The 15377-nt window shown below is 38.6% G+C and overlaps 1 protein-coding gene across 3 annotated transcripts in view; it reads right to left on the bottom strand.

Annotated features, from left to right (window-relative positions):
- The window catches only part of RC3H1 (ring finger and CCCH-type domains 1), an 83623-nt gene that overhangs the window by 67717 nt on the left and 529 nt on the right, over window positions 1–15377 (bottom strand). Inside the window, exon 1 of one of the 3 annotated variants that reach the window (XM_035010769.1) lies at window positions 12082–13418. The exons of the other annotated variants lie outside the window; for them this stretch is intronic. The gene's annotated coding sequence lies outside the window, so the exon portion shown is untranslated. Of the gene's footprint in view, window positions 1–12081; window positions 13419–15377 lie in introns of those variants that run through there. 3 annotated transcript variants of the gene reach the window in all.

The raw sequence follows: 15377 nt of genomic DNA, 5'->3' as shown, positions 1-15377 counted from the left end.
AAACTGGCAATTCCTCTCTAGTCTTTGCTGCTTTGGTGACACTACTGTCCAATTTGACACTCCATGAACTAATCTGGTAATCATCCTAGATTCCACTGTTTTCTACTCCTATTAAAAAATTTTAGGGGCGCCTGGGTGGCTCAGTCGTTAAGCGTCTGCCTTCAGCTCAAGTCATGATCCCGGAGTCCTGGGATCGAGCCCCACATCGGGCTCCCTGCTCCACAGGAAGCCTGCTTCTCCCTCTCCCACTCTCCCTGCTTGTGTTCCCTCTCGCTGTGTCTCTCTCTCAAAAATAAATAAAATCTTAAAAAAAATAAAAATAAAATTTTTATTATCTATTGCATCTATATATTCCTTTCCATCTCTACTTCACTGAGGACCCATATTCATTCACTCAAAAAATACTGAAAACCTACTATGTGCCAGACAGTGTCCTAGGATCTGAAGTTACAGCCCTGAAAGAAACAATGACCCTGCTCTCATAGAACATATAGTCCACTCACCTGGATCACAGAGTAACCTTTTAGCTGATCGCTGCCTCCAGCTTTGCTCTTGCCTTCCTCTATCATCCTCACACCTATATTTTTCTTCCATGACAACTCAATTAAAAAAAACAGACATGGGTGCCTGGGTGGCTCAGTTGGTTAAGTGACTGCCTTCAGCTCAGGTCATGATCCCGGAGCTCTGTGATCGAGTCCCGCATCGGGCTCCCTGCTCAGCGGGAGTCTGCTTCTCCCTCTGACCCTACTCCCTCTTGTGCTCTCTCTCACTCTCTCAAAAAAACAAAAACAAAAACAAAAAAAAACAGACAATAGACTCGAACAAACATTTCACAAAAGAGGATATCCAACTGGCCAACAGGCATACCATATGCCAACTGAAGTTATAGAATAACATTACATGGGGTGCCTGGGTGGCTCAGTCAGTTAAGCATCAGCCTTTGGCTCATGGCATGATCCTGGGGTCCTGGGATAGAGCCCCCCTGCCCCCAATCAGGCTCCCTGCTTAGTGGAGAGCCTGCTTCTCCCTCTCCCTCTGCCCCTTCCCACACTTGTGCATGCTCACGCGCACACTCTCTCTCTCAAATAAATAAATAAAATCTTAAAAAAAAAAAAAAAAAAACAGCATTACACATGCGGGGAATTTAAACAAAAACGACAATGAGATACCACTCCATATATACCAGAAGGGCTAAATCTTTTTTAAAGATTTATTTATTTTTTAGAGATTTACTCTCTCTAAAAATAAATGGAGGGGCACAGGGAGAGAGAATCTCAAACCAACTCCATGCTGAGCATGGAACTGACGTGGGACTTGATCTCATGACCCTGAGATCACAACCTGGGCTGAAACCAAGAGTAAGACCCCCAAATGACTGTGATACCCAGGTGCCCCAGGCTAAAAATTTTAAAACAACAATACCACAGAGGATATAAGCATGTGAAATTCTCATACAATGCTGATGGCAGCGTAAGTTGGCACATTTCACTTTGGAAAACTGGCAGTATCTACTTAGGCCAAACAAAAGTCTACCAATGACCCCAAAAATTCCACTCCTGGGTATTTATATGAGAGAGATGACTAATTATGTCCATCAAAAGACATATACAAGAAAGTTCATAGTGGCTTTATTCATAAGAAGCTCAAAACAAACTGGAAACAACCCAAATATCAAGCTATAGTAGAACAGATAAACTGTGATAAATTCACACAATGGAATACAATATAGCAATAATAAAAGATGGATTTGTTATATAAAATATGGCTGAATTTCACAGATATCAAAATGAACAAAGCTAGATACAAAATAGCACCTGTTGAAGGATTTAATTTATAGAGGAAGGGAAAAGAATACATTATGTATGACTTCATTTAAAAAGAAACAAAGTGTCTATGGTGCTAGAAGTCAGAATACCTGTTGGGAAAGGTGGGAGGCAGTGGGGAGGGTACTGTCTGGGAAAGAGAAGAAAGAATTCTTAGGTACTAGAAATGCTAGATATCTTAATCTAGGTAGTGTTCTGGTATATCACAGGTATATATATGTAAAAAGTCATCAAGATAGACTCCTTAAGATGTTTTTACTTTTTTTTTTTTTTTTTTTTAAGATTTTATTTGAGAGAGAGAAAGAGAGCCCAGAGGGAGAGTGAGAGGGAGAAGCAGACTCCCTGCTGAGCAGAGAGCCCGATGCGGGGCTCGATCCCAGGACCCTGAGATCATGACCTGAGCCGAAGGCAGATGCTTAACCGACTGAACCATACAGGCACCCCAAGACTTTTTTACTCTTTACTGCATGTATATTACACCTCGATTTAAAAATCAAGTAACGCCAACAACAATTTCTTCAATGGTGCCTGAAGAGGATCAATCCCAAGTACTTGAACATGCCATAAAGATCTTTGGGATGTGGCCCCCACCCACCTCTCCAATCTTACTTTTCATTACCACCTCCCTCATATTTTATTCTCTACCAACAGAAGTATTAAGGTTTCCTTGCACTCAATATATTCTTTTTCACTCTAGGTCTTGTTTGGTTCCAGCACTCTCCTCAATCCAGAATGTTAAACTTCTACTCATCCTTTAAGTCCCACTTAGTTCAGAAAGCTCTTTCAAGAAGTCTTTTTTAGCCCAGCCTGTATTAGGTACTCCCCTGATGTCTCCAATATATTCTATGCTCTTTCTATATGAGAAAGTCCATATTGTTGTATGCTGTATGGTGTATAATATTTGCTCAATAATTGTTGAATGACTGAAAAAAATCACTACTCTGACTGTAACAAGTTTCATATTCCTAAAGATAGTGTTGGGACAATTCACATAAAAGATAAAGCTGAACGGCAATGGGACTTAGGACAGCAGGATGTATCACCACACAAAGAGCTAAATTTTTTAATACTGGTACTTAATATTGAGAAGAAAGTATGCCTCCAAAATTAACCACATCTTTAAAAATATCTATAAGCTAGGAAAACTAAAACTGAAGTGGCAGATTAAAAAGATAAGAATAAAGAAGCTAATCTGAGGAACACCCGGGTGGCTCAGTTGGTTGAGCCTCTGCCTTCGGCTCAGGTCATGATCCCAGGATTCTGGGATCGAGTCCCACATTGGGCTCCTTGCTCTGTGGGGAGCCTGCTTCTCCCTCTGCCTGCCGTTCCCTCTGCTTGTGCACATGTGTGTTCTCCCCCTCTCTCTGACAAATAAATAAAATCTTAAAACAAAAAAGAAGCTAATCTGAAAATACTACATATTGTATGATTCCAATTATAGAATATTTTACTCCAGAGCACCTAGGTGGCTGAATTGTTTAAGTGTCTGATTCTTGATCTCAGGTCAGGTCTTGATCTTGGGGTAGTGAATTCAAGCCCTATGGTGGGCTCCACATTGGGCATGGAGCCTACCTAAAAATTTTTTTAATTATATTCCAAATAAACACATGAAAAGATACTCCACATCATAAGTCACCAGGAAAATGCAAATTAAACAACGTGATACCACTACACACTCATTAGAATGGCCAAAATCTGGAACACAGACAACACCAAATGGTGACAAAGATGTGGAACAACAGGACCTCTCATTCATTGTTGGTAGGAATGCAAAATGAGACAGCCATTTTGGAAAACAGTTTGATGGTTTCTTACAAACTAAACATACTCTTACAATACAATCAAGCAGCCACTCTCCTTGCTATTTACCCAGAGGAGCTGAACACTTATGACTACACAAAAACCTGTAAACGGATGTTTAGAGCAGCTTTATTCATAACTGCCAAAACTTGGAAGCAACCAACCAAGATGCCCTTCGGTATTCATAAACTGTGGTATATCCAGACGATGGAATATTATTCAGCGTTAAGCTGTGAAAAATCATGGACGAAAATTAAATGCATTGCTAAAAGAAAGAAGCTATCTGAAAAGGCTACCTACTGTATGATTCCAACTACAGGACACTATGGAAAAAGCAAAACTAGGGAGACAATAAAAAGATCACTTGTTGCTAGGAGTTGGGAGTGAGGAAAGATGAATAGGCAGAACACAGGATTTTTTGGGTAATGAAAATACTCTGTATGATACTATAATTGTGAATACTTGTCATTATACATTTGTCCAAACCCACAGAATGTACCACACCAAGAATGAACACTACGTAAACTATGGACTTTAAATGTCAATGTAGATTCATCTTTTTTTTTTGTAATAAATGTACCACTCTGATGGTGGATGCTGATAATGGAGGAGACTGCATGTGTGGGAGCAGGGAATATATGGGCAATCTCAGTACCTTCTTCTCAATTTTGCTGTGAATCTAAAACTGCTCTGAAAAGTCTTTTAAAAACAAAAAAGAATTTAAAAAAATCAAGAACTGAACCCCAAATCTTTCCCAAATATGGAGAATCAATTGACAGGATTTTACTCCCTACTTCCTTTGCCTCCACCCCCCTCACCATTTTGTCATTATGCACCTAAGCTGTTGAGTTTTATCTTGACACTGAGTACAATGAATTAACTAATGCATGTCAATCTTTAGGAAACCAGGTACTACTACTTCAATATTCAATGATGCTTTCATAAGAATATTATCTATTCTGGCCTTTGTGATATTCTAAGTTGCTCTTAAATGCATTTAGAGATCTATCTATCCTAAGGATTTTTTTATTTCACAAAACCATCTTTTTTATAGCAGTAGAAAGAAAATAAATTGGTCTTCTGGGCTCCTATGAACAAATTTTCATCAATTGCATACCTACAGACCTATAATAATAAAATCACATTTCTGAAAAAATTGACTCAGATAATGAGTCAATCCACAGAACCTATAACTCAATTTTTCTAAATATATGGAGAACCTTACATTTATTTTTTAAGTCTCTGATAAATTTAAAGAAAAGCTAAATTCAAGCAAAGAATGTTTAATAAAAAGTTCAAAAACTTTTCAATGGGGTAATTAATGTAAAATTTGACATATAAAACATGGGTTTTAAAAGAGTAATTATAGGGAAAGCATTTGAAAAGGAAGGTTAAAATCCAAGTTTTTTCTGTTTTGTTTTGTTTTTTAAGTACAGCACTTAAATATGGAAGACGACTACTCTTTAACAGAATGTCCCCACAAAAATGGACTTTTAAGCAAGCATGATCAGTATACAGGGACGGTCAAATCAAGACCAAACACAATATGGCTACTTTCAGCAAAAGTAGAGGTATAGCTTATCTATTTAAAAAAAGAAAAAAAAAAAAAAAAGGCAAAAGAGACTGACATAAGGTTCTCCATTTTTCAAGCTCCGCAAACTTCAACATGGTGAGTTAAGGAAGATACAAGTTCATGTGGTAACCAATTTGGATTTTACAGATTAAAATGTAGTTTGAATAGAATCCAAGTGTGAAGCCAAGCAGTGCCAATAGAGAATTCTAGATGCCAATAATGTTCAGTTAAATTCTATTCACCCTTACCAGCCAATTTACATTAGTCCTGGAAATTAATTTTTGTTATCTAAAATGACTCATACTCAAAAATATTTTTCTGGGTGCCTAGGTGGCTCAGTTGGTTAGGCAACTGCCTTCAGCTCAGGTCATGATCCTGGAGTCCCAGGATCGAGTCCCGCATCAGGCTCCCTGCTCAGCAGGGAGTCTGCTTCTCCCTCTGACCCTCCCCCCTTTCATGCTCTCTCTCTCAAATAAATAAAATCTTCAAAAAAAAAATATTTTCCATCATAACTGAATTATAGAGAGAAATCAGCTAAATGGGATAATTTTCTTCATTTAAGATTCTAGTTAAAGAATACGAATAACTACTTATTAAAATCTATAGTTTTAATCTATAAATATACTATTTAAAATTAGATAGTATATAATCAAATGGTCCCCAATCACCTCTTCAAAAGTGATTGTAACTTCAAACATGATTGTAAAGGCAACTCCAATTAGTGCGGAGCCCAAGAAAGAACTAGGATAAGGAGATCTAGATTCTAATCTCAATACTGCCATTTATTAGCTCTGAGATCTGTATACCCTTGACAAATATATTTGAAAGGTTTAGAGAAAAACAAGAAAAGGTGACTCCAGATTTTAGGAACACCGAAAAATGGAGTAAAAGATGATACTCTGATAAGAAACCAAGAAAACCATTAATGGACAATATTTGGTAAGGCTGTTTCATTCAGGGAGTAAAGTTTATTATGTAAAGTTCAGGGCTGCCAGCAACACAAGCAACAAAGCATTGAAAATGCAGGCTTGAGGACAAACTGAGATCATGTAAAGAGGTAAGTTTTCTGTGAGAGTGAACATAAACAGAGAACTGGACCTTGGGAGGATAGTTTACATCAGCACTCTTCAATAAAACTTCCTGAGATGTTAAACATGTTCTTTGTCTTCGGTTTCCAGTATGGTAGCCACTAGCCACATGTGGTTACTGAACCACTGAAATGTGGCTGGTGCAACTGAGGAACTAAGTTTTAAATTTTATTTGATTTTAATTAGTTAAAACTTAAGTTTATGAACAAAATGGAATATTATTTAGTAGTAAAAAGAAATGAGCTAGGGACGCCTGGGTGGCTCAGTCAGTTAAGCGTCTGCCTTCGGCTCAGATCATGATCCCAGGGTCCTGGGATCGAGTCCTGCATCAGGCTCCTTGCTCATCGGGGAACCTGCTTCTCCCTCTGCCTGCCGCTCCCCCCTGCTAGTGCGTGTGCTCTCTCTCTCTGACAAATAAATAAATAAAATCTTAAAAAAAAAAGAAATGAGCTATCAAGCCACAAAAAGACCTAGAAGAACCTTAAATGTTACATTGCTAAGTGAAAGAAGACAATCTCACTCATAAAACCATACAACACAAAATGTGAATCCTCATATAAACTCTGCAACTTAGTTAATAACAATTTATCAACACTGGATCATCAATTATAACAAATGCACCACACTAATACAAGATGTTAACGGAAGTAACTGTGAGAGGAAGGTGTGTATGGAAATTCTGTCCCTTCAGGACATTTTTATATAAACCTAAAACTGCTCTAAAAAAATTAAGTCTATTAAAAATTTTAAATTTAAGTAGCTAGCCATTTGTAGCTAGTGGCTGGTACTGAATAGCACAGATCCATATCGATGAAAGACTGGCGTGGGAAGAAAATGAGAATGGTATATCATTCCTGACCACTTCCTTCAGAAGTACACATACAGGGGCGCTTGGTTGGCTCAGTCAGTACAGCATGTGACTCTTGATCTCAGGGTTGTGACTTCAAGCCCCACACTGGGTACAGACATTACTTAAAAATAAAATCTTTAAAAAAAAAGTACACATACATTTAATCCTAAACGACACAAAATTTATATGCAGTTTCAGTAGCAAAATGATTTCAAATAGTCTAGATGAATATCTTTCTAAAAGGATTTTTGTTAAACAGAATTTGAGGAGGAAAATAACATCTATTGAATGAGTACTAGGTATCAGGTACTATACTGAAAATGTATGTTATCTCATTTAAACTTCAAAACAAATCTTTAAGATTTTATTTATTTATTTGAGAGAGCGAGAGAGCATGCACACATGCAGGCAGGTGTGTATGCCAGCAGGGGGGAGGAGCAGAGGGAGAGGGAGAGAGAAAATCTCAAGCAGGCTCCACACCCAGCTGGGAGCCTGAGGTAGGGGGAGGACTCGGTCTCACGACCCTGAGACCATGACCTGAGCCAAAATCAAGATGAGTTGCTTAACTGACTGGCCACCCAGGCACACCCAAAACAAGTCTTTTTTTTTTTTTTTTTAAGATTTTATTTATTTATTTGACAGAGAGAGACACAACGAGAGAGGGAACACAAGCAGGGGGAGTGGGAGAGGGAGAAGCAGGCTTCCCGCTGAGCAGGGAGCCCGATGCGGGGCTTGATCCCAGGACTCTGGGATCATGACCTGAGCGGAAGGCAGATGGTTAATGACTGAGCCACCCAGGCACCCCCCCAAAACAAATCTTTAAAGGAAGGCATTACCATTTCTGTTTTTAGGGATGATAAAGCTTAAGTGATAAAAGATGGGAACCTAGATATTTCTGACTCCAAAGCCTACGTTCTAATATACTCTGTACATATTTTTATGACTCCCAAAATTATGAACATAATTGAATTTCCCCACAATGAATTTATCATCAGAAATAGTTCTTAAAAAAAGGAATGTTATATAGAACAATAATTAATGACACACTCAGAGTCTAATGAGGTGCTGTCCCTACATTAAATGGCCCTAAGCTAACTTTTTGTCACCCCCTCAACTGTCCCTTTTACCTACAGTGCCTCTACTCCCACAGCTAATTTGCACCTTTTAATCTGCTGTAGGATTAGAGAACAGATAATCAAATTTATTAGAATTATGCACAAACCAAGAGAGCTCCTAAATCAGTGCCTTAGTGCAGATGATCTGGTTCATTAATCTTGTAACAATTAAAAGTCTTTTTGTATACTTATTCTAAACTGGGACCTGGATAGATGAAATACTGTTCTATAATAAAGCTAAGAATACAATAATCCTATTTCATTCACAAATCTTCCACTAAGCCATATTTTTAAGCATAGATCTCTAAACATCACCTCACTTAAAGATGTTAATTGATTAAATGTATTTTTTTTTTTTAAGATTTTATTTGAGAGAGAGAGCATCAGCGCGCGCACAGGGTGCATACAGGTGGGGAGGAATAGAGTGGGAGGGAGAGGGAGAAAGAATGTGAAGCAAACTCCACACTGAGCACGGAACCACACTTGGGCTCAATCCCAGGACTGTGATATCGTGACCTGAGCTGAAACCAAGAGTCTGACGCTTAACTGAGTCACCCAGGCACCCCAATGATTAAATGTATTAATTTAGTGCACTAGCTTTCCTATGTTACTATAAAAAATTAATGAGGTATATATAAAAATACAGAAATATTTACAAAGAGTTAATACTTTTCTGAAAAAAAAGCCCCCCTATTAAAGAAAAGCAATGAGTTGTAAATATTCTTAAGATTTTTTTTTTTTTTAATTTGATAGAGAGAGAATGAGAGAGAGCAAGCACATGAGAGGGGGGAGGGTCAGAGGGAGAAGCAGACTCCCCGCCGAGCAGAGAGCCCGATGCGGGACTCGATCCAGGGACTCCAGGATCATGACCTGAGCTGAAGGCAGTCGCTTAACCGACTGAGCCACCCAGGCGCCCCGAGTTGTAAATATTCTTAAGTAATTCTTTCTCATCACTTTTTAAGTTGTTCTTATAACTAAGTAAATTTTCCCTTGAAAAGGAGATATTAGTAAGGTGACTTTTTATATGCCCAAGATTATGGCCAGAGAGGGATATCAGGGTCACCAAGAATAATTTGGAGGTTGCTGAGGGCTTATTTTAAAGTGTTTTCAAGGGGTGCCTGGGTGGCTCAGTCGTTAAGCATCTGCCTTGGGCTCGGGTCATGATCCCAGGGTCCTGGGATCGAGCCCCACATCGGGCTCCCTGCTCTGCGGGAAGCCTGCTTCTCCCTCTTGCACTCCCTCTGCTTGTGTTCCCTCTCTCGCTGTGTCTCTGTCAAATAAATAAATAAAATCTTTAAAAAAATAAAAAATAAAGTGTTTTCAAGTCCGATGGAGAACTCTAACATTTGGAAACAACTAAGAAAATATGAATATTTAAAATCATGTTTAAAAAAAGGGGGAGAGGGAGATTAATACAAAAATTTAAAATTTTCTTCCCCACTTAGATCTCCTGTAACTCATTACAAATCTTTACTAATAACATGAAATCTGTTTTGCACTTATCACCATAAACTTTAAGATCTCAATTTAATTGGGGAGGGGAAGGGAGTACCATTCTGAATTTAAGATAAGGAAAAAAGAGTATTTCCAAAGCCCTAAACTGAAACTTCAAATTAAGCAATTCTAAATTTACAGAAGTCTGGGGCACCTGGCTGGGTCAGTCAGAAGAGCATGCAACTCTTTATCTTGGGTGTAGAGATTACTAAAAAGAAAAAAAAAATCTTTTTTTTTAAAGATTTTATTTATTTATTTGACAGTGAGAGAGAGCACAAGCAAGGCGAGAGGCAGGCAGAAGAAGCAGGCTCCCCGATGAGCAAGGAGCCTGATGCGAGACTTGATCCCAGGACGCCAGGATCATGACCTGAGCTGAAGGCAGACGCCTAACCGACTGAGCCACCCAGGCGTTCCCCCCCCGCCAAAAAAAAATGTTTTTAAAAAGAGGTGCCTGGCTGGCTCGGTGGGTAATGTGTGACTCTTGATCCTGGGGTTGAGAGTTCGAGCCCCAAGTTGGGTGTAGAGATTACTTAAAAAATAAATAAATAAAATGAATAAATTTTCAGAAGTCCAACTTTATTACACATTATTCCAGAAAAGAAAGCCTAATAGTTTTCTCTCTCAATCCATGAACTAAACCAAGCAAAAAAGGCTACAAATCAATTGCTTCTGTAACAGTGTCATGTTTTTGGAGGGAGTCAGGTAGAGAGCCAAAACCTAGGTTTTTAATACTTACTCAACATGTGATTAAAAGCAGAGTGTCAGGCAAATTATAGCTCTAAATATTCTCAAAGATTAGCTGAGTAAAATAATTATAAAGTCAGATTCATAAAGATCAAAGAATTTCAACCTAACAATCATTTTTCAATATAATCTCAAATAAGTCCTTGTCTGCTAACATTCCAAGTTTCTTCTATACATTAAGAAGAAGGGGTGGGGGGAGAAAAACCAAAAGGCAAATAGGTTGTAGAGAGCAAACTAAATAAGTATTAGTTGCTCATATTTGTATAGAACATTATAATTTAGTTAATTCTCATAACCCAATAAGGAAATACAAATGAGTCTGAGAGTTTGAGTAGGACTCCTTTGGAATGATCAAAATTAAAACTGCAAATTGCTGTGGCTTTCAACTTTTCTTCCATTAAGAGTCCCTGGCAGTCTGCCTACTGTACTCAAGAAAAGCATGCAAAGAATGAGGTGGTTTTTGATTCCTAACAATCATATCCTAAAGTTTTTTTCTGCAGTTTCAATTATACATAGTACCGCTCCTTAATCTTGACTCAATATACATTTATGTTAAATCCACGGAGACAGAAAGTAGAAGGGTGGTTGCTAGGGACCAGGGGGAGGGGGAAATGGGGAGTTAACAGGTTAATGGGTACAGAGCTTCCTTTGGGGGTGATAAAAGTGTTTTGGAATTAGACAACGGTGGTTGCACAACACTGTGAATATACTGCTACTGAACTGCTTACTTTAAAATTACTAGTTTTATGTTAAATGACCTGAACCTTAATTAAAAATTGTTTAAGATATATAATAACAATAATAAATATATATATTATATGTGTGTATATATATACACATAATGACCCCTTTAGAACTCTTCTTCGAAAACATTCCTACCTATTTAGATCCTGGAGATTTTTAGATGCATTACAAGGTAAATTATTCCCATATATGCACAGTAATAATCAGTGATCTGAGTACTGATGTCAGTGCTAAAATGCTTAACATCAAAATATTGCTGACATATGACATGTATTTGTTAATAATCTCAAAGAAAAACATAAATGAACCTTAAAATATTTATTCCTCTAGAGCAGGTCACAATTTCAGTCAGCTCAACTGTGCATGAAAGGTCAACTCAACTTTTTTACTAGAATTCTTTCCCCAAACCTCAGCCGATTAGGAAAACATTGTGAACTAATAAGAAGTGTCTAATATTACATAAACGGTAAACAAGAATATTATATAAGAAGTGAACAGGCACAAGTCTGACCAATAATGGCTATAAATAAATATGCTGAAGTTAACTGTCTTGGGGATGTAGGGAAACATTATTTAGGATTAGTAAACTGCTCACTTAAAAATACATAGAATCTATTTAAGAAACTTTGGAATAAGAAAAATTCCTTTGTATTATTCCAGACAAAATCAATTAGGGCATAACAACCTCCAAGGCTAGTCCAAATCCAGCCTAGACTCCAGGATTAAACAAGAGAAGGAGGTCTTCACAAGCGTCCTACAAGAACGGGCTGATTTTGAAATCTACTATGACTGTTTTGATGCAGGCCAATGTGAGAATTTAAATCCATTTGAATCTAACCCCAAAGAATACCTGAACTCTTGAGCGTTGACAGGGCCAAAGCTAAACCAGGTCAGTATACCCTGCCAAAGAACATCTTGCTCCGAGGTATCCACCAAACAGGATCATTTATCAGTGTATTCTTCACTTTGTTGAGTGCCAACCACTCTCAAGATATATCCAAGGGTAGAACCCCAAGATCTAGAGACAAAAAATGGTGCAGTATTCTAAATGGTTTATGGCTTTAAAAAAGTATAAATGAAGAATTTCAAGTGTTAGCTGGCCCAACTTGAACATCCCTAAATGTTACTAAAGTCATTTTTAAATTTCCATGAAGTATTTCAAAGGCACAATTTAGTAACTGTTTACACAGCAAATTAAAACCATGAAACCATTACAGCAATACCATAAATCTGTCCTATGTAAATGGTATGAATTTCTATATCAACAGCATTAAAATTTGCTAAAAGCAAAAATAAATGTTTCATTTGTAATTCACATGAATACTTTCTCAAATTTATAAGTGAATATTTGGCAGTGTATAAGTAATGTTAATAGAAAGGTATCAGGGCTAAAGGCAAGTACAGTATTACAAAGCATAGCTCCTGATCAAAACAGATAAGAATCTGTCAACATAGGAAAGGCTTCAAAGTTAAACCTTGAGACACATGGTGGCAGTAGTAAAGCATCTCATTTGTGCCACAAGACCTGGGTTTGAGTAAGCTCTTTCACCTATTAATTATGTGGCCTTTTTGCTAGTTACATAGCTTCTCCTAGCCTCAGATTCTTCATATATAAAGTGAGAACAATACCACCAATATTACAGCCTAAATAGGATTAAATGAGAATGTTTTTACTCATTCAACAAAGATGCCTTGAAAAACTGTAAATTTTTTATGTACAAAAAACCCTTTGAAATATCTTCAAATTAATCAAATATATATTAACTTTTAATATTAGCAAGAAAATGCAAATCTAATTCTTAAGCTATGGTTCCAAAATCTTACAAGGAAATTCTTAAATATTACTTGAGAAACTGAAATTATGGGAATAAACACTGATAAAATATGAAAATGCAGGGATCATATCTTAAAATAGTTTTGACACCTATTAAAGCCAGAACTCTCTAGGGACCCAGACCCAACCCATGAATTGTTGGGTCAACATCTAATTTCAAATACAAAACCTTAACATTTAAAAATCTTTTGTTTTGGGACGCCTGGGTGGCTCAGTAGGTTAAGTGTCTTTGGCTCAGGTCATGATCCCAGGGTCCTGGGATCAGGTCCCTGAATCTCCTCAGCTGGCAGTCCGCTTCTCTCTCTGCCTGCCCCTACCCCCGCTTGTGCTCGCTCGCTCTCTCTCTTTCTCTCTCTCTGACAAATAAATGTTTTTTTAAGATTTAAAAAAAGCTTTTGTTTTTCAGGAAAATGGTATTAAGTATGAGGCAAAATAGTCCTTCACACAAGATGAGATTTTTTTTTTGTACAAAGCAAACTAACCACTTACAATTTTCAAACCTGTACATTCTAACAGGTTTAGGGTCACAGATAAATATAAGCATCATTACAACATAGACTTTACATGCATTTTGTGCTGACCCAACAAAATTAAGCATTGAAAAAATTATGGATTTGAGCACTTAAAAAAAAAGTGTACTTTCTGAAGATACATTAGCTGGAGCCATGTGAAAGTTGTTCTTTCCCCATCACTTTAAAGTCAAAACAGCCACATTATTTATGCTAGGCATAAAATGAAAGCTATTCATACTTTTCCACTATACTTCAATTCTAAACAACAATAAAATACTTCAACCTCCATGTTTATTCGATTGTTAGTGTATTTACTGTCAATTCTCTTGAAAGAATTAAGGACTAGCTCCACTCATTAAATTTCACATGCTTAGAATTACAACACAGACAATCTAAGTAGAAATTTACCCTAAAAATGGATGCAAGATATTAACTGGCATCTTCTCTGCACAGGTCACTCTTCCTTTTAAGAACACAAACTAGATGGGCCACGCAACTGAATGTTAAATAGTAGAAAGCAATCTTCCTGGATGCATCCAAACAATTTTAATATAAATTTCTGCACACCTAGGTAGGAACTGGAATAGAAATAACTTGAATCATTGCCCCTGCCCCCACTTGGAAATGGACGAGATAGGTGTCTCAAAAAATTAAATTTAGGAGTAGTCGCAGTTAACTGTTGAAGTTACAGGCACTACTACCAGAAGGCAAATGCAATAAAGAGCTGCCTCCCCAAAAGCCTAAACATTCAAAAGAGAACTGTTGTTTCTAGTTTTTGAAAGTCATAAAAAAAAGTTTTGAAATCTTATTTAAAGTCTGCTTTAGAAATCAAGTATCAAACTCAAAGGAAAGGTTAGTCTTAGAACAAATTTCTGAAAGGCAAAAATTAGAACCTGAGACAGGACACAAGAAGTTCTAGCCTGGAGATGAACCACTTCTCTCCTGAAGAAATGCTTCGTTGGGTCCATTCTGGGCTAATGCTGTTGTTTGTTATGCGGCACATTAATACAAAAACGGTTCCTTTGAAGAAAGGTTCTATTCAAACATCACAATTTGTCTTCGCGTTGCCAGTTAGTGGCTTTGTTTCCAGTTTCACGGACTATTCTGGGATGTCAAGAGTTATATTACCGCTCCAAAAGAGCCCTTGTTTCACTCTCACCGATGTTTAGAGAGAACTGATGCCAAGCGATGTTTTAAGAACACCCCTCAGCCCTCCATCCCTCCCCATCCCTTATCGATAATCGCGTTTTACGTTGCATGTTTTTTGCTGTTGCACTTAATTTTTTCTTAAGAGACACCCGCATACACAATTTCCCTATCGCCATCAGGAAGAAAGAAGACCATCTGGCTCGATCTCCAGGAGCTTCAAGGAAATAGACTCCGTGAAACCCACTGGGCCGAGGAAGGGGAGCGCTTACGGGGTCAGGGAAGGGAGCAGCCCTGAGGTGCAGGAGCTGCCCCGAGTGCAGGGACGCGGAGGCGGTGCCAGTTTACAGACGCCTTCACCTCCCCACCCCCACAGACCGGGGGTCCAAAAAGCATTTCCTGCGCGCACTCTCCCCCCGCCGAGGCCCTCGGGGTAACCGCCGAGCTGGGCGGCCTTTTGGCCCCCCCCCCTCCGGCCGAAGTCTCCCGCGCCCTCCCCTCGTCCGGGGCGGCGTCCGCACCTCCCCACGGCCTAGCCTCCCCGCCAGGCCCTCCCGGCCGCGCTCCGAGGCCTGAGGCCTAAGGACGCCGGGCGCTGACAAGCCCCTCCGCCGCCGGCGGGGCTGAGGCCGGGGGGGGGGGGGGGGGGGGGGG

Source organism: Mirounga leonina, unplaced genomic scaffold (assembly GCF_011800145.1).
Source record: "Mirounga leonina isolate KUSES-001 unplaced genomic scaffold, KU_Mleo_1.0 Mir_154, whole genome shotgun sequence".
Taxonomy (NCBI): Eukaryota; Metazoa; Chordata; class Mammalia; order Carnivora; family Phocidae; genus Mirounga; species Mirounga leonina.
This window is presented reverse-complemented; position numbering and strand designations above follow the sequence as displayed.